This window comes from Anguilla rostrata, chromosome 19, assembly GCF_018555375.3.
Source record: "Anguilla rostrata isolate EN2019 chromosome 19, ASM1855537v3, whole genome shotgun sequence".
Lineage (NCBI taxonomy): Eukaryota > Metazoa > Chordata > Actinopteri > Anguilliformes > Anguillidae > Anguilla > Anguilla rostrata.
Genome location: NC_057951.1, coordinates 2405473 through 2425432, shown reverse-complemented (window position 1 = coordinate 2425432; position 19960 = coordinate 2405473).

The following is a 19960-nucleotide window of genomic DNA, read 5'->3' as shown; positions in this document are numbered from 1 at the left end:
GTTTTCCAGAACCTTCCGTTGCCCGCAGCGGATTGCACCGATACGTAAAGGCAGGGCCCGAACGATCGCTGTGGAAGCGCAGGCTCGTCTGCTTCCTCGCCCTTCCTGCTGTGATTCGTGTGATTTATGTAACGCCTTTCTCACAGTGAAGCGCCAAAGTGCCCTGACATTCAAAGCGAGGCGCGTGGCAGAAAAGCCGAGCCTCCACGCTGCGGAGGTGGTGGCGGGGAACTCAGCTCGTTCTGGGAACACACAAACACGCAGGGCTCGTGCTCTCGGCCAGTTCGACAGCGATCTCGTGTTCGGGCGGCTGCGCTGATCTTCGGAGCTTTGCGAAGCCAGCGCTGAACGAGGAGCGGGCCCGCGAGTCAGGAGTTTGGAGGGAGCAGGCCTCGAGAACAGATGCACTGAGACCGACAGAGAGCGGCTGCAGAGGGGTGCCGTGCAATAACCCGACCCGATCGGCGAAGCCCCGGGCTGTTCTTACCTCTGGCTCGTCATCGCCTCCCTCAGGGCTGGAGGGGAACTTTCAGCCTCCCTACCTCTGGCTCGTCATCGCCCCCTCAGGGCCGGAGGGGAACTTTCAGCCTCCCTACCTCTGGCTCGTCATCGCCCCCCCTCAGGGCCAGAGGGGCACTTTCAGCCTCCTTACCTCTGGCTCGTCATCGCCCCCCTCAGGGCTGGAGGGGCACTTTCAGCCTCCTTACCTCTGGCTCGTCATCGCCCCCCTCAGGGCTGGAGGGGCACTTTCAGCCTCCTTACCTCTGGCTCGTCATCGCCCCCCTCAGGGCTGGAGGGGCACTTACAGCCTCCTTACCTCTGGCTCGTCATCGCCCCCCTCAGGGCTGGAGGGGCGCACTCATCCTCTTGGTCTCCCAAAGAGGTGAGGAGTGACAGGAAGGGGCGCAGAGGGGAGAGGGAGGGGGCGTGACAGGCGCCTGCTGGGTGGGACGACCAGTATGCTCCCCGTCAGCAACTCCAGAAACACGCTCCCCAGTGCTCGCCCTGCCTCCCTGCAGAAACGTAAACACAGGAGGCCCAGCTGGGTGGGAAACAGGACCCCCCCCCCATCCTAAAACAGGACCCCCCCCCCCAATCATCTGTCTGTTACAGAATCTCCGTGTGTATGTGTGCGTGCATGTGTGTGTCTGTCTCTGTGTTCGTGTACGTGTGTGTAGTCTGTGGAGATATATATATACAGTATATATATATATATATATATATACATATATATGTATAGCAGTAGATGTATGAATAGATAGCTTGGCTGTGGAGTTACTGTATAAATATTTTCACTTTTTCAGATTAGTACCAAATTACTTATAATTCCTGAGTCATCTTATTTAAAAAAAAAAAACCTGTTTAAGTGTGTAATGCTACTGAGTAGGCCAGGGCTCACCAACCCTGTTCCTTGAGATCTACTATCCTGTAGGTTTTCACTCCAACCCTAACAAAGCGCACCTCCTTCAACAGCTTGAGCTGCTAATTAGTGGAATCAGGTGAGCCAAAATCGGGTTGGAGTGAAAACCTGTACAGGAGATAGATTTCCCGGAACAGGTCAGGCAGCCCTGTTGTACGCTGATTATTCTGTTGTTTTAATAATAATTTATTATCATTATGCTTTCGCCCAGGCATTTCTAGTAGCCACCATTACTCTGTAAACATAGAAGAATATTCTGGGCCATATTTAGAAAAGGACAAATGAGCAGGACCTTGTTTGAGAACGAGCTCTTGAGCACCTTTGCCACTTCTCATGTTTGCACATCTGCATGGCCGTGGAGGATCGGTTGGGAGCTGTAGTTTTTGGACGCTGTTCTGAGGTCGGTCTTCAAGAGCCTGGAGCGCGCGGTACCTGTGTGGCCACGTCGGAGGCTCGGCCGGGAGTTGTAGTTTTTGGACGCTGTTCTGAGGTCGGTCTTTAAGAGCCTGGAGTGCACGGTACCTGTGTGGCCACGTCGGAGGCTCTGCTGGGAGTTGTAGTTTTTGGACGCTGTTCTGAGGTCGGTCTTCAAGAGCCTGGAGCGCGCGGTACCTGCGTGGCCACGTCGGAGGCTCAGCTGGGAGTTGTAGTTTTTGGACGCAGTTCTGAGGTCGGTCTTCAAGAGCCTGGAGCGCGCGGCACCTGCGCTGCAGCTGCCCAGTCTCAGCCTCCTTTCCTCCGGCGGCAGTCGCTGAGTCCGTTGCCGTTTTCCCCTCCAAAGCGCCCCTGCGTACTCTCTCTCTCTCTCGGAGCCCGCGAGCTGCAGCGTCGCACCGCGAGAGGCGGCGCCTGTGAGGGCCTCTCACTCGGCAGCCTCTGCTCCGCTGTGGCGAGCGTTTCCGGAGCGGAGAGGCCGGCCCCCTCGCTGTCGAGCCGGCAGTCGCCGGCGATTAACGGTAGCTGCCGTTTAACCACTTCCCCCGCGCCCAGCGTCTGGGGCTTTTTAAAAATGTATTCATTCATTCATTCATTCATTCTGTGATTTAGTGAGGGGGCAGGTGGAGTTGGGGGGCTGGGGGGGGTTAGTGCTCAGGAGTAAGCCGCTCCTCTTAACGCTTCATTGTCCTTCGCCGAGTCGCTTAAAGGGGAAAAGGGGGAGTTTTCGTTCAGTTACACCCCAGCTAAGACAAAAGCGTTCTCACAATGCTGCTGCAGCGTAGCGGCGACGTTATAACGTCAACAAAACGTTCCAGTAACATTGGGAGAACGTTTTGTGTCAGCTGGGACCATAGGGGCTTGACAGATCTGGCTCATATACTGTATGTTACTGTATTTTAGATGCTGTGAAGTGTTAAGATGCTGCTGAAAGCTGAACACGCTTCTGTGAACACCTGAGAACCTCCAGTGCAATGTGTGTCCCGCCAGAACGTCCAGTCACACCAAGGAAAAATTTTGTTCCGACTATTGGCAAGAATCGTGATTTCTTAAAAAGTTTTCAGTGATCTGTTGGAATTTCAATGGCGTCTAAAGATCGAAGCTTTTAAAAATATTATTTGAGCTCGGTCTGGTTGTGGGGGCTCCCACTTCTTGGAGGTTCTGTTTTGCGTCAGGCATCTGCTTTGCTTCGCCATTTACCTCCTGCATTGTGTCTTCTGGGCATGTGTCCTAGACAGGCTTGTCTTACTCAGGCTGTGAGAGCATGCTGTGTCTGTGGGGCTGTGTGAGCATGCTCTGTCTGTGGAGCTGTGTGAGCATGCTCTGTCTGTGGTGCTGTGTGAGCATGCTCTGTCTGTGGGGCTGTGTGAGCATGCTCTGTCTGTGGGGCTGTGTGAGCATGCTCTGTCTGTGGAGCTGTGTGAGCATGCTCTGTCTGTGGGGCTGTGTGAGCATGCTCTGTCTGTGGGGCTGTGTGAGCATGCTCTGTCTGTGGAGCTGTGTGAGCATGCTCTGTCTGTGGAGCTGTGTGAGCATGCTCTGTCTGTGGTGCTGTGTGAGCATGCTCTGTCTGTGCTGCTGTGTGAGCATGCTCTGTCTGTGGGGCTGTGTGAGCATGCTCTGTCTGTGGAGCTGTGTGAGCATGCTCTGTCTGTGGGGCTGTGTGAGCATGCCCTGTCTGTGGGGCTGTGTGAGCATGCTCTGTCTGTGGGGCTGTGTGAGCATGCTCTGTCTGTGGAGCTGTGTGAGCATGCTCTGTCTGTGATGCTGTGTGAGGATGCTCTCTCTGTGGAGCTGTGTGAGCATGCTCAGTCTGTGGGGCTGTGTGAGCATGCCCTGTCTGTGGGGCTGTGTGAGCATGCTCTGTCTGTGATGCTGTGTGAGCATGCTCTGTCTGTGGGGCTGTGTGAGCATGCTCTGTCTGTGCTGCTGTGTGAGCATGCTCTCTCTGTGGAGCTGTGTGAGCATGCTCTGTCTGTGGGGATATGAGCACAGTGAAGTTCACAGAGCTCTGATACGTTTAAGGGGCTTACTCTAAGACAGCAGCGACCACTCCGTGGCTCTAAACCGGAACGTGATTCCCGTACTCACGTTGGCGTGTGAAGCCTATGCGCCCTGTCTCCGTTCCTGCCGCAGGGTCTGAGATTAGCAGCGTCAGCATCGCTTAACGGCAGCATGAGGCGGCGTAAACATCTCTTAACGGCAGCATGAGGCAGCGGCAGCGTAAACATCGCTTAACAACAGCATGAGGCAGCGTAAACATCGCTTAACGGCAGAATGAGGCAGCGGCAGCGCAAACATCGCTTAACGGCAGAATGAGGCAGCGCAAACATCGCTTAACGGCAGCATGAGGCAGCGCAAACATCGCTTAACGGCAGAATGAGGCAGCGTAAACATCATTTAATGGCAGCATGAGGCAGTGTAAACATCGCTTAACGGCAGCATGAGGCAGCGTAAACATCATTTAACGGCAGCATGAGGCAGCGTAAACATTGCTTAACGGCAGCATGAGGCAGCGGCAGCGTAAACATTGCTTTACGGCAGCATGAGGCAGCGTAAACATCGCTTAACGGCAGCATGAGGCAGCGTAAACATCACTTAACGGCAGAATGAGGCAGCGTAAACATCACTTAACGGCAGAATGAGGCAGCGCAAACATCGCTTAACGGCAGCATGAGGCAGCGTAAACATCGCTTAACGGCAGCATGAGGCAGCGGCAGCGTAAACATCGCTTAACGGCAGCATGAGGCAGCGTAAACATCGCTTAACGGCAGAATGAGGCAGCGTAAACATCGCTTAACGGCAGCATGAGGCAGAGTAAACATCATTTAACGGCAGCATGAGGCAGCGTAAACATCGCTTAACGGCAGCATGAGGCAGCGGCAGTGTAAACATTGCTTAACGGCAGCATGAGGCAGCGTAAACATCGCTAAACGGCAGCATGAGGCAGCGTAAACACGGCAGAATTGTCATTGTCTACGATCATGAAAATGCACTTTTGTACGTCGCTTTGGATAAAAGCGTCTGCCAAATGAATGTAATGAGGCAGCGTAAACATCGCTTAACGGCAGCATGAGGCAGCGTAAACATCGCTTAACGGCAGCATGAGGCAGCGGCAGCGTAAACATCGCTTAACGGCAGCATGAGGCAGCGGCAGCGTAAACATCGCTTAACGGCAGCATGAGGCAGCGTAAACATCGCTTAACGGCAGAATGAGGCAGCGTAAAGCTGCAGCTAACGGCAGCATGAGGCAGAGTAAACATCATTTAACGGCAGCATGAGGCAGCGTAAACATCGCTTAACGGCAGCATGAGGCAGCGGCAGTGTAAACATTGCTTAACGGCAGCATGAGGCAGCGTAAACATCGCTAAACGGCAGCATGAGGCAGCGTAAACATCGCTTAACGGCAGAATTGTCATTGTCTACGATCATGAAAATGCACTTTTGTACGTCGCTTTGGATAAAAGCGTCTGCCAAATGAATGTAATGAGGCAGCGTAAACATCGCTTAACGGCAGCATGAGGCAGCGTAAACATCGTTTAACGGCAGAATGAGGCAGCGGCAGCGTAAACATCGCTTAACGGCAGCGTAAACATCGCTTAACGGCAGCATGAGGCAGCGCAAACATAACTCAACGGCAGCATGAGGCAGCGTAAACGACGGCAGAATGACAGAGTTTGCACTTTTTGAGAGTAATTAATTGGTTCCAATACACCAGACAAGCTCAGTAAAGCGTAGGAAAGCATTCGAATCTGAAACGAATACATGTTAGACCCAGGTCTGCTGAGCGGCCAATCAGAGTGTTTGGCTTTGGTCGCAGAGAAGGCCGGCTCCCTGCCCGCTCCTCTTACCTACGGGGCGCCGGCTTAAAAGTATCCAGGGCCCCGCGGTGCTGTTTGCGCCCCACCACGCTTCCTTTGCTAACTTTGAGCCTTTCGTCCCGTTGATTCTTGATTTCGGTGGAAGCAGGAGATCAGGATGTAGGGGTATGCTGTACCAGTAATAATGACTCGTTTTCCCTGTACATTACTATGTATAGTTCGGGTCAAGAATGGAAATTTTTTTTTGGGGGGGGGGGGAATAGAAAATGACACCCTGCTTCATTGTAGCAAAGCTTCTTCTTCATTGTAGTTATAGCGGGAGTTTAAGAAAAGAACTGGCAAAACAGCCGGATATGTCACAGCTGCTATAACCCTTTTTATTCGGTGGGTTAAAGCTTTTCAACTTGCAGGCATTCCACAGCTTTTCCACCTTGCTGTGTTTCGCCCACTGGCCAGTAATAATCCCACAGGAGCAGCGTGTATGAATTATGTACAGCACCATGGGACCAATGCTGGCATTGGGTAGGCAGTGTGTTCAGTGTTTACACTGCCTCATGTGGAAGCTCGTTATATGACCGGCGCGAGCGATGGTCCTAAACGAGTCTCTGGTACTCACAGTTGATCGGTTTCCCCTCGGCGCGTAACGGCCGCCGGCTGGGAGGGGCGGGCAGTTTTCGATGTTCCCTTTGCCGTGCACCCTTGCAGCGCGCTCGCGACGCTGTGGCGCCCGCCGAGCAGAGGAGGGAGACTGGTGCGCGGTGAGCCCTGTTGGAGCGCGGCGGCGCGAAGCCTGAGTCCTTCTCATCCCACCGCGCCGACACGTCCACCGCAGGGTCGCCCATCGATTTGATTTGATTCGATTAGATCGGTCCCGGACCCTTGCCGATTCTCAGGAAAAACAAGGTGCGAAGAATCCTTTCACTGAATTAGCCTCCGGTGCCAGTGATACCATAGCATAGATACGCTAGCATGGGCATCCTGGTCTGCTGATGTCATTAAATCCTAGAAAAGTCTTGGTCTGCATCAAGCTCTCAAATAGTCTGGGTGGCCCCCTGCGCTATTATCAGCACCATAAACCCACAGTCATTAGTACCAATTAGACCTAATGACCAATCCAATTAAGTAATTAAGCAGAGGGCCACTTAAAGCAGGTGTGTAAAGCAGTTTTGTTGAATGTTTCTTGGAAGTACTTTTAAAGTGGGCATTTCACAAGAACAATGTGAACAGTGTGTGTTTGTGCGTTTGCCCCCCTCCCTACCCCACCCCGAACCCCAAACCCCGCCCCACCATCCTCACCGGTTAAGCCGGACGAGCGGGTGATCCAGACGGACCTGGGGCTACTGATCCGGGACGTCCACCGGCGGGACAGGGGGGCTGTACTCCTGCACCGGCGGGCCGGCGCTGGGCCTGGACCGGTACCACGAGGCGCTGTGGCTCCGGGACCGGCGCCAGCGGCAGAAGGCCCAGCGGAAGCACGCGCAGGAGCTGAAGAAGACGAGGAACCGGCGGCACCACGCCCAGCCCGAGGCCGCGCTCACATAAGGGCGCGGTGTGGAGCAGCGGGGGAGCCCAGCCCTGCGGGATTCAATCCTCTGGCCATATAGCGGAATTCCATATCTCCGGTATTCAAACCAAACACTGAATCCGCTAAATTATAAGAGGTAAGTAAATGGTAAATGGTAAATGGACTGCATTTATATAGCGCTTTTATCCAAAGCGCTTTACAATTGATGCCTCTCATTCGCCAGAGCAGTTAGGATTAGGTTAGCTGTCTTGCTCAAGACACTTCGACACACCCAGGCGGTTGAACGCAACCTCCATGCAGACAATCGTCTTACCTCTGAGCTAGTGCCCTAAGTATTTAGTTAAGTATTTAGGTAAGTATTTAGCAGTGGTCTTTCTTTCTGACTGCACCTTTCAGAGGATACTGTGTCTGGTGCATCAAGTAGAAGTTTAAAATGAGCGGATGACCCATTTTCGAAAAATGTTTTTAAATTAGCGAGTCACTTGTGATTCTGGTTTGAATACCGGAGAATGGAAAAGGCGCTATAGCGGAATGATTGAGACTTGTCCAGACACTGCAGATCTGCACTGACCTGCTACATCAAACAACATGAGGCTACTGAGAATATACCTCCCAACACACCAGCTGCCCCTGCCTGCAAATTAAATGCCCCAGCTTGTGGCAATACTCCACACACAGGGTGGCTGAATTATAAAGCGGTACACTGTTGAATAAGTGTAAATAGTCCAATGTACTTGTACAGGAGAGCATGCATGCTTTAGTGTTGCTGTTATTATTATATATTATAATTACATAAATATTTGGAAATCAAACTTTTGTAACCTAGCATTTTGCATAGGTCAATGGAAATACCATATTTTTGTATGAAACTTATCCTTCTAGGTCTACCAATATTTTCTGTTCTGTACGTGATGTAGCAATTAAATATGATTTTTTTAATCTTGTTTATATTTACGCAGGTGTTTTATGTTGCTACAGTATTGAATGGTGTGAAACCTTAGCTTTCTTTAAACTGATTTGCGTTGAATTTGAGCTAATTCTGTGGGAAACGCAGACCATGCAGGCATCGTGCAGGTGTCAGCAGGATGCGGGCTGTGAAAATGGGAAGCCAGGCGGATTTCATGTTCTTACTGACAAAGGGGAACATACGCACCCCCAAGCCAAGCCCACCCCCCCCCTCCCCCCCGAGCCTGGTGTGACCAGGTGACAGTGAAATGAAAGAACTGTGCGGACGTGCCTGCGACTGTTCTGTTCCTTGCTCACACGGTGATTTTCAAATGTGTGTGTGGTGTGTGTGTGTGGGCATGTGTGTGCGTGTGTGTTTTTTGAGTGTGTACGTGTGTGTGTGACTCTGCCTGTGCGTGTGTGTGTACATTAAATATCTCACACACCGGTCCCATTTCATTTCCCATCTGTATCAATAAAACTCAAAACAGCCCTGAGAAGCAATATAGCTTCCTGTTCAAACGCGTGTGTAGCACATTCCTGCTTTAACAGGGGAGAGGCATTTGGTTTCAGAGCTGCTGTACCCAGTGAATAAACCTCTAATGAGGTAGAGTACAGAACATGCCATACACAATCTGCTACCCACTGCTAGGCTCTCCTGACATCTGTCTCATAGCAGCGCTGCTGTTCTGACGCTAACGTCTAATAGCAGGATCCCATTTCTACTGTGACGTCATCTCAGGTTTATTCATTATCTTTTTTTTTCCTGTGATGACCTGTGATTCAGGGGCCTCGATTGGCTGAAACTGGTTGGTGCAAGGGGTGGACATTCCATTCTATTCATTTTGAATGGCACATTCTGATATGTCTGATGCACATTGTTTCTACCTGACGGGTTTCGTTTTTCTCTATGTGAGCTCAGCCCCCGTACGTACGAATTAATGGCGAATCCGAACCGCGCCTGACAATGGAACCAGCTGACTGGTGTCACGCATCTAAAACATAGAAGACAGGTGGGCTAGCACTGAAGGAATATTTAGGCTTCAATATCAACAAAAGGCCTTTTTTTAAGGTTACAACATAAATGTTAAAACGCTTGGGAGAGTCAAGGAAGGCATGCTGTGCATTCTGTAAAGTAGGACTGAGTGTCAGAGGGAGCACGTGCTAGCCACATAGATCTGAATTTGACATGGAAGAGGACATGTTTTTAGGTAACAGAAATATTGTTCTGTTTTCCACAGTTAAATACTCCAATACTGATGAACTAACCGAGTCACGACCTGCAGCCAGTTCTGATTCGTTTAATGTCGTCCCTGTTGTCAACCATTTTTTTTCATCCTGGTGACTGTTGCTATCGTGACCTTTAGCTTTTAACCTTTGCTGTCAGGTCAAGAGGGGGAAGAGACAGGGTATTCCAGACAGTCCAGAGCAGGCTCGATGGAGGTGTTAATATTAATGGTGGGCGACAGCATTCGCGAGTTAAAGGTACCCAAATTTGCCGGGCAAAAAGGTAAAGGCAAACTGAAGTGCCAAAGATAAAGGCTTATTCGTCTAGGCAGTGCCAGTGAGGCTGGTCCCTGTTAGCGTCGCTCGCCTCAGAATCTTCTGACGTCCCTGGCGAATCTTTCGGACGTCCGTCTGGCTCTGATCTCGGTGAGCGTCGCTCCTGGCTCCGGAGTCTTCTGTTCGCTGCCGCTGCTCGTTCGCCCCGCGGGGCCCCGGTGTCCGTACTGGCTCTGGGCTCGCGGCCTGTGTTTGATCTCCCTCCAATCGCCGCTCCGCGCCAGACGCCCTCGCCTGCCCCGCCAAAAACCGCCGCTGCGCTGAGCCGCGCCCCGCAGAGCCTGACCTTGGCCCGCTCCGCCCTGGCCCCGCCCACAAACCCACGACTTCACGCTCCTTCATGCCGTTACTGGCTAGTCAGCGCTCAAATAACTCTTTTACCCAAAGCTGTTGTTTTCAATAAAAAAAATTTTTTTTTTGCATTATTCCCTTTCGGTTTTATTCAGTTATCACATCTGCAATGAATTATCTTTGTTTTACAATAGTTTTTTTAGCGAGGTTGTGAATTTTTAGTAACTTCGAGGAAGATCACATTGGTCCCAAAGCATTTCTGTGTATATTCTTTGTTGGGACAGTCTGTGGCAACCAGGGCGTTTAGTGATTTGAGGCCCAGGCAAAGCATGTGAGCCTCTCCATTTTGCTAACAATCATAGCTGGTGAACTAAAACTATTTGGAGGCAGCTCTTTTCAGTTAACAAAGCCACAGAACTAAAGGACAGACCCTAATGAGAATTCTAACTGAAGAACTTCAAATGACCTTCAGTCAGTTAGAAGAAGACAATATGGCAAGAAAAAGATTATAAGTTTATAATCTTTAATTCTTTCAAGACAAAAGTATAGTACATGCTTTTTGATAAAGCATTTGAACATCCACTATTCTCTAGGGGTTAGTGATGGGCAAAACAGTTCTTATCAGATATACTTTATTGAACCCCGTGGGGTAATTTGTCCTCTGCATTTTGACCCATCCTAGTTACTTAGGAGCAGTGGGCAGCCACAGTGCAGCGCCCAGGGACCAACCTCAGTTCTGAGGCCAGTGCTTTGGTCAAGGGAAACTGCAGTAGCGCACCTAACATGCATGTCTTTGAGTGTGGGAGGAAACCGGAGTACCCCGAGTAAACCCACGCGAACACGGGAAGAACATGCAAACTCTGCACAGAAAGGTCCCAAGCCGAGATTCGAACGTACGACCTTCTTGTAGCGTAGCGTAATTATGCTTGGTGACGGTTGACGGTTAGTAGCCTACCGAAAATGAAAACAGGCGAACCGTGGTTCATATATTAGCATAATATTTTATATTAATTGAATGTAGTTTTCCAGTTTAAAAAGTAGGCTATAGACAGAGCATTTTTCCACAGAATATTTAATAGCTAAAATTTTGTTTTTGTTTTGATTTTATTCTAAACAATTTAGTTTGAAAGAATGTGTTTGATATGGCCATTTTATTTTACTAAATTTCCCAAAATGTGTTGTTTCGTGAAATGAACGAATCGTTTCACAAAGTGATTCAGTACACTTCATTCACCCAAAAGATTTGTTCTTTCATTCGCGAATGACACAACACTACCAGGGGTAAAAGTCCCGGTCCGAGCGGGTGTCCGGTTTGTGGTGGGCTGCTGCTGTCTGTCGGTTCACTGCAACCAGCAGAGACAGTAACGCTAGAAATTGTAGCAGGTGCAGTGGGTGCACAACAGGCTGAGGCAGCAGTAAGGCTGCTAACGTTAGCTAGCTCAGCTTCTTCAACTAACGTTACACCTGTTGTAACATCAGCTAGGGTGAGAGCAGCTATTATCAACCAACTTCGTTCGACAGACAGGAAACTATATATGAAAAAATAGGCAAAATATCGGTAACAACCTACACCTAGTTATGTAGGAAAAATGTCCTCGTTATCCTCCAGTGGTTATTTTTTAAAAGTACTTTCGCAATTTTTTTTGTGCCGACAAATAACTCTGAGGTGGTCCAGCGCTAGCTTTTAGTTGCTAAGGGGACGTGTATCGAGTACCCCATATAAATGAATGGAACTTAAATTTGCTAGCATACTGTATAAGTGTCCTGTCTTGCGTATTTTATGTTAATATGAGAAAGGGTGGTCGCTATCAGCATGTCTAGGAATCCGAGGAATCTGTACATATTCACTGTTGTCGCAGGACGTAAAAAAGCCGTTATGGAAAGCAGTTTGAAATTATGAAGCAACGTCTGTGCCATTGGATTTAATGTGTCGTGATGAGATAATTCCAAGCGTGCTGCTTGTCTTAAAGTTGATATAGTAAATAAGGCTGTATTAATATAACTAAATGTATATGTATGAAGTTGGTCTTTTACATTTAGACAAATGTATTATGTGTATTTTTACAGGACTTACATTTAAATAGGTAACAATGTCTAGTTCTCTCTAATAAATACGAAGTTAATACACTAGCGGTTAGGGTGGTCGATAATAGGTGCTCTCACTCTACTTGTTGCTCCTCCGTCGTGGAGTCTCTGGCTGTTTTATTAAATAATTTCGTCAGTTCAGGCAAACTTTCCTTAAAATGGGCATCTTCCTTCTTCCTCTTTCTCTTCTCAAATCCACTTTGAAAACACTTCATGGTAAAAAAGATAGTGACTCTCTGCCTCTGATGGCAACTCGAATTTCTACGTCATTGATTAGGCACAAATGCAGGAAGGTCAAGGTGGAATAGTCCATTAAATGTGAAATTGTTACATTTACACAGAGTGGAGCTGGATTTTAACTGCTGGTAGCCCAACTGTCACTTTTTTTTTTAGCCCAACTGTCACTTAGTTAGCCCTTTAGCTTATTAGCGCTTAGCAATAGCTTGTAATTTAAAAATCACACAAATTTATTATTTATAGTTATATAGATTATGTTCTTCTGTACTTGAATAGGTTTTTCTGCTGGTTCCTAATGTACTCACTCCTGCTTTTTTCCTGATTTTCCTCCTGATTTTTTTGCTGTCCTATATGCTAGGTCTGTTGCTGTATCGCCTCCCTCTCCTGTGATTAGGGTGTTGTTTCTTCAGATAGTCCTTTCTTTTTTCTAAATTTGTTGATTTTCCTTATCTATATGATTAACTATCTTTGTTGTAATTAAATTTGAAATACTTTCTCAGCATAAAATGACAAACAAAACCAAAATTTCAAGAGCTCAAGCAGAGCATGACATCTCTCTCTATAGCAACCACTCTCTCTCCCTATCTCTCTCTCTCAAACCACACCTCCTTCTGAAACCCGTGGAGTGATTTGCACTTCGGGGGAAAAAAGCCCTCTCATCAGGACAGCCCATCCAGAAATTACAGCAGGATCATACGCATTAACTTCAGTATTAGAACAAAACTATAAATGGTGAAAAACCATTGATACTAAAGTTTCAAACCAGCAAACATGTGGAAATGGCCAAGGACAAACTCTGAAGCACAGCCACCAGTAGAGTCTAACCTTTCACCTCTTCGAAATCCTGTTTAAACCAGCACACCCAATTAGCATACAACAGTTACAAACTCAAAGCAAAGTTTAACTCGGCATCTGTTGGTGTTTGGTGTTTGGTCTTTGTTAAATTTGGCAAAACCTTACTACATGAAAGCAATAAAGAGAAATGGTACATTTAGCCTACCTTTGTCATTGGCAGATAATATTGACTTTGCTCCATTTCATGTTTAGTAGACAGACATTTACAGATAGCCTAATTGCTGGTGGAAAGATCAAGACTGGTACTGTGTTACAGAAAAGCATGAAAAATCCAACAGGCGACACACTGCTTTCTCGTAATAATTATGCAAGATTAGAATAACTTAACAGCAGTCTAAGTAGAATCAGAGTTGCCGAACCATATACAATTTGCAATGTTCTAAAAAGACTTGTTTGGGTTTGTCATGAGATTATACCACAAACCAAATATGTAAAACATTTCAGCCACTATAATACAAGTAATTGCTAACAATAAAAACTGAAATAAAGTGTGAGGGTCTTACCTGAAATAATGCTATGACCCTGGTGATCCAAGAGTTTTTCATCCCTGCAGTAAAATCAACTGAAAAATGAAAGCTTCATTTTTTTGTCAAACTAGTAGGTGGGGGGGGGGCATAAACAATGTGGAAAAACTGCCTTTAGCTCCTAATAAAATTACAATTACATACTTACCCTTCAAATGTGCACATCAGAATGACACTAATGCCCCTGGCTTTATCCTCAGGTGAGGTCCTTTCATCAGTAGTTTGTCTGGTGCTATCACACACCTCCTGAAGGATGCACAGACTGGGTTGATCAGGCCCAGAATGAATGGTATGGCTGATCCAATGCCCTGCCACTGTTTCCGACTGGCTTTTTGAAGAATTTGAATCCATTCAACCCATGTTGAATCTGAAGTCATCCATTCAACAACACTTGCTTTCGTACATTTTGGTTTCATTCTTGCCTACCACCACGCCCCTCTTTGCTTTTGCAAGTCTGCCCTCAGCCAAGTAGTTAATCCACTGTTACGCACTCTTCAGCTAAAGCTGTTCGGAGGACATCTTTTTTATCTTTGTCCACACTCTTCAGTATGATCCTCTTGCTTTGTGCTCCTTCTTACCAATCCTACCAATTCTACCAATCCTACCAGCTCTTCCAATCCTAGCAATTCTACCAATCCTACTAGCCTGCATTCTACCAATCTAGCAATTCTACCAATTCTACCAGTCTTACCAATCCTACCAATTCTACCAATCATACCAATCCTACCAATTTTGCCAATCCTACCAATCCTATCCTAAGGGCTGTGATATTCCTGTGGAAAAAGGCGAGTCTCCTGTCCATCCACTACCAATCACAGTAAGCCACAGTGTGAAGCAGTGGTGTAGGTTTTGTTTGAACATTGGGGGGACACATTATGCGGGGGTTCTGGGGGTCCTCCCCCAGGAAATTTTGAGCGTCAAACACTTTATTTCCTGCATTCTGGTGAATTTTTATGCACCAATTTGTGCCTTTTCTGCATCAATTTATGGTGGAAATGTCTTTATTTATGTAAAGGAAAACACAAAATTCAGGGGGACAAATGCACGTGTTCTAAATATTGAGGGGGAGCTAACCTTAAAAAGAGATAGCTAAAACAAAGTTGTAATTTAACAAGAAGTGTCCATAACTTTACACAAACACTGGCTAAAACACTAAAACTGTAACATGGGGAGTCACGTTAATTCCCTGCTTTGCAACTGAGTACAGCTATCGCCAGGTAGTTTTCTAACTTAAGTGAACACAAGCGGCCAAAACCAGACTTCGTTTTTGAAGCTCATTTCCTGGTGTTGTAGTTCCTGGTTGCTCACTAGCGCCACTACGGATGGCTCCAGTATAGGTGTTTTCATATCCGGTTTCCATGTAAGTCTAGGTACAAATGCGATCAAAATACAAAGTCAATAACTTTTTTCTCACAAGAACAAATAGTCATAATAGGTGTATTTTATTCCATCTTATGACTGTCCATGGTGTCTGTTTCATGATTTATATGCGTCATTTGGGCACAGTGCCACATATTTTGTTCTGGACCAATGAGGTACAGCTTGCGTTTTTACTTCCGATTACTGCAGAGGACTGACTACAGTAGGAGGCTACAATCTGTGGTCACTGGGGTGGGAGGTAGCGCTCTTGGCCTTGACATTGCGGCTCCGACCACGGTCCACCTGTGCGAAAATCAGAAAATACAGGCATCCCATTTTGTAGTGGTTTCACTATAGCGTGTGCTATTTACAGCTGCACTAGACGACCATAAAATAATCCTCCTCTGAAGTTTTGCGGTAGCCGAGTCATTTTTACTATTTCCTTTAGCCCACTTAACCAAATAATTAGTTGGCAGAAAGCGTAATCAGTTAACGCTTATTTTCTATATGTGGTAGTCCAGTAGCCTATGCTAAAACAGTTCGCAACTTCGGCTACCAAGCCATTTGACTAGCTAGCTAACCCTAACCGGCAAATATTCCATCTGTCAAACGTGTTTGACGGCTTGTCAGTCGTGTACATTCCGTAAATGTCTACCTGGGCTATGCTGCATGAATGTGACAAAGCTAGAAGCTAGCAAGAAAATAATAATAATTAGAAATTAAATGTACATTTTTTTTGTCTTCATGCAACAGGTGGAAAACTTGCTCTTCAAAGTGCGTTGTCATATTTACACGCCTGTAGATCAGTTATTAAAATACTTGGTAGATTTGTTAATCACCGCTGAGTGTTAATTTCTATTCGGTAAAAAGTGACTTGCGAACGATCGGTCAGCTAGCGTCACCCAGCAAGTAAACACCACAAACGGCGATGGAGTAGTAGCAGTTAATGGCTCATTAACTACTGTGGCGAAAACCTACGACGATAACTTGCTTGGTTAACAGCAGGTCTACCAGACAGTTATATGAAAATGAGCCTAGTCAAATCACCGGCAGTAGTCTTCACATCTCTGATTGACTGACCATCAGTGCAGTCGATGTTCTTCCCCTGTAGTTTATATTGCTAATGCGTGAGCTAACCACGGATAGCTTACCTAGCTCACTGGCAAGCTGATATGCTAGCTAAACATATTCGTTTTGCCGAGAAACATAAATTGAAGATAACTGAACATAATTGTATTATTAATGTCATACATATAACGTGATTACATGACACAGTACAGTCACGGATGGAAATTAAACTCCGTAAACATTTGATAATATATTTTAAAACATAACGGCAGACAGTCAGCTAGCCTCAAGTTCGTTCAGGTTGATGGGCTTTTCCGCACCGGACTGTCAATCACATTGTAAAAATCACAAGACCGCTTAACTCTATGGTTTTGGCTCCAAATCGAGAACATGGCCGCGCCCGCCATTGAGCTTCAAAACGTGTTTTACAGACCCACGGAGAGGCAATGGGTGACGTCACAGTAGCTTTGTCCATATTTTTTACAGTCTCTGAGTGAACATCACATTCAGACAGTGTACCGACAGCTATTAACTAGCTAGCTACTTATCATACTATCAGATATCACAGTTCATTCGTTGACAACCAGCTAGCTAACATTTACGTTAGCTGGCATATTGATAGGTAACGTTACAAATATAAGATTACCGTTACTGTTCTTTACAACCACTGTGAGTAACTGACTTTAGCTGACGTTAGCTACCGAGTTATGGATCGTTTTCTGACGGACGGACGGAAATCTTCAGATGGTATGGTAGTCCTTAGTTTCAGTCAGATTGGCGTCATAGAGCATTTCTATGAGGGTTATGGGAAGTGAAGTCCATAGTATTATCGGCTTGAGCAATCACCTCTAATTGTTGACTACATATCCCATTTGTGCTTTCGTAAACTCAAACTATTCGTGGCCATGGGGGTAAACCATTGCTACTGTGTGAAGAGTAATTCATGTTATATTTACAGGCGTTACATACCTTTCCGCATAAGGCAGTGCAGTGTGGGGCGACATAGCTCAGGAGGTAAGAGTGGTTGGCTGCGTCCGAACCAAGCGGCCAAAACCAGACTTCGTTTTTGAAGCTCATTTCCTGGTCTTGTTGTTCCTGGTTGCTCACTAGCGCCACTACGGTTGGCTCCAGTATAGGTGTTTCCATATCCGGTTTCCGTGTAGGCTAAGTCTACGGTTCAAATGCGGTCAAAATACAAAGGCAGTAATTTTTTTCTCATGAGAACAAATAGTCACAATACGTGTATTTTATTAATCTTATGACTGTCCAAGGGTCGATTTCATGATTTATTGTGTCTTTTGAGCACAGTTATAATATTTGTTGTGGACCAATGAGGTACAGTTTGCATCACTTCCTGATTACTGTGAGGACGAAGCTACAATAGGGGCTACAGTCTACGGTCACTGGGGTGGGAGGTAGCGCCTCTTGGCCTTGACATTGCGGCTCCGACCACGGTCCACCTGTGCGAAATCAGAAAATGCAGGCATCCCATTTCGTAGTGATTTCATTATGGCGTGTGCTATTTACTGCTGCACTAGACGACCATAAAATAATCCTCCTCTGAAGTTTTTCGGTAGCCGAGTCATTTTTACTATTTCCTTTAGCCTACTTAACCAAATAATTAGTTGGCAGAAAGCGTGATCAGCTTGCTATATTTGGTAGTCCAGTAGCCTATGCTAAAACAGGTCGCAACTTCGGCTACCAAGCCATTTGACTGCAAAATTTTCTGTTTCACTGTTGATAGGTTGATAGGACTGTTGATAAATTTGGCAGGAACTTATTATAATAATTAAGCAGTCCTAGATATGCCTTTAGCTCGGTCACATTGGAAGGTGTGGGTGCCTCTTGGATTGCTTTTACTAGGGATTGGGTAGCTAAATGTAATTTACCAATAAATAATAATAATAATAAATGTGATTCTATCCAAAGAAATAGCTATACAAAAAGGCGAAATAAATGTTGTGGTTGCAATTGCCGTCGTAGATGTCAGAAGGAAATGTCACTGACAAAAGAAAGTTTGCTCTCTTTGCAGTGTTTTGGGCTGGAAACGAGCTGTAAGAGTGGGAGATGTACAACACTGCCTACTGATTGTAGATAAGATCGCTGTGAGGATGCTTTCCATAGAGGATTTCATCTGCATGCCTATGATTTCATCTGCATGCCTCCTGGTCGTTGTGCTCGGTCAAAAGGATATCGTCCAGGAAAACTGCCACATTGGGTATTCCTTGCAATACTCCCTCCTTGGAAGATGGCAGGACTTGAGGAGACTCCAAACAGTAAGACATTGAAAGTAAACAGACCTTTGTGTGTGTTTACCATCACATACTTTTTTGACTCCACGTCCAAGGGTATCTGGTGGTGTGCGTGACTCATGTCCAGCTTGGTAAATTTCTATCCTACTAACAGCCTAGCGAACAAGTCCTCTACTCTAGGGATAGGGTATTGCTCAAGCTTGGATACACAATTTACCGTCATAGTCTCGGTTTCTGCATCCACTTTAGCTCTCGTGGTGAATTACACTGGTCTTGGTTTGAAAAACCTAGGGGCTGCTTCTTTGTCCACATAGATTTTTGCAGGGGGGCCATTAAGTCAGCCCAGCTCCTCTTTGAAGACCTCTTCGTGTTGACTGAGCACCTCTTGTAATGTCAATTCTCTGACATTATTCACATGATTTACAGACCCCCAATCTATGCCCAGTTGCCTTATCCAGCCCCGGCCTGGCAGACTTGGTCCTGTTCCTGTGACTACCACCACCGGTAAGTTCTTAACAGTCTCTTTGTACTGTACAGTAACCTCTACAGTGCCCATTGTCTCTACCGGTTGACCTGTGTATGTCTTAAGCTTAAATGGGCGTGGCTTAAGTTCTGGTACTTTGTCCCCATTCCACAGCTTAGTGTAATCTGACCTGTTCGTCACTGTAACGCCACAACCTGTATCAAGCTCGAACTGTCTTTCCACACCATTCACTGTTAACCTTTTTGTGAAAGGTTCTTCTTTGGAAGTCCCTGCTTCCTTAATGTTATACATTGTGAAAACATCTGAGGACAGCTCAAACAGTTGACATTTTTAAATTAAGACTAAAAACATACCTTTTATACCTTGCCTTTACCTAGGAAAAATTCTATTTTATTTTATCACTTTTTATTTATTTTATCATTTTATATTTCTTACATTTACTAATACTCTTCTTACTTGATTTTATTTCATTATTTTATTGTATTTTATTTTTATTTTATTTTTTTATTTGTGAAGTGCATTGCATTGCAAAACCTTGTACGAAATGTGTTATATAAATAAAGTTTGATTGATTGATTGATTGATTGAAAAACACTTCCTCATTTTTGTCCTCGTTTTCTTTCTCCACTCTGACATGATGCGCTACGTGTTTTTCCTTGTTTCTCCATCTTCCGCACTCCTCCCCTTGAAACTTCCCAGCACCTGATGATGAGCTCTTGGACTGGCATGCTTTTTGTATGTGTCTTTTTTTTCCTCAGCCATGGCATGTTTCTTTTATGAAGCGACACTGGCAATATGCTGCTCACTCCCGCATCTGTAACAAGCTTTCTGCCACCAGGGCCGGCCACTGGCATAAACACCATTTTTTACAGTCTCTGATAAACACTCTATGCGGTTGTTTATGGCAAGAACCGATAGGGGTGTCCACACGATCCAATGTTTAATTTTTTTTTAGTTAAATAATCTTATTATTTTAAGCACCTATTTAATGGTGTGGTGTTTCCTACCGTACTCCCCCCCCCCCCCCCCATTTTCTCGCCCTCTTGTATTCAGCCACAGCAGTTCCGTACAATCAGTGTTTGTATTAACTTTCAGT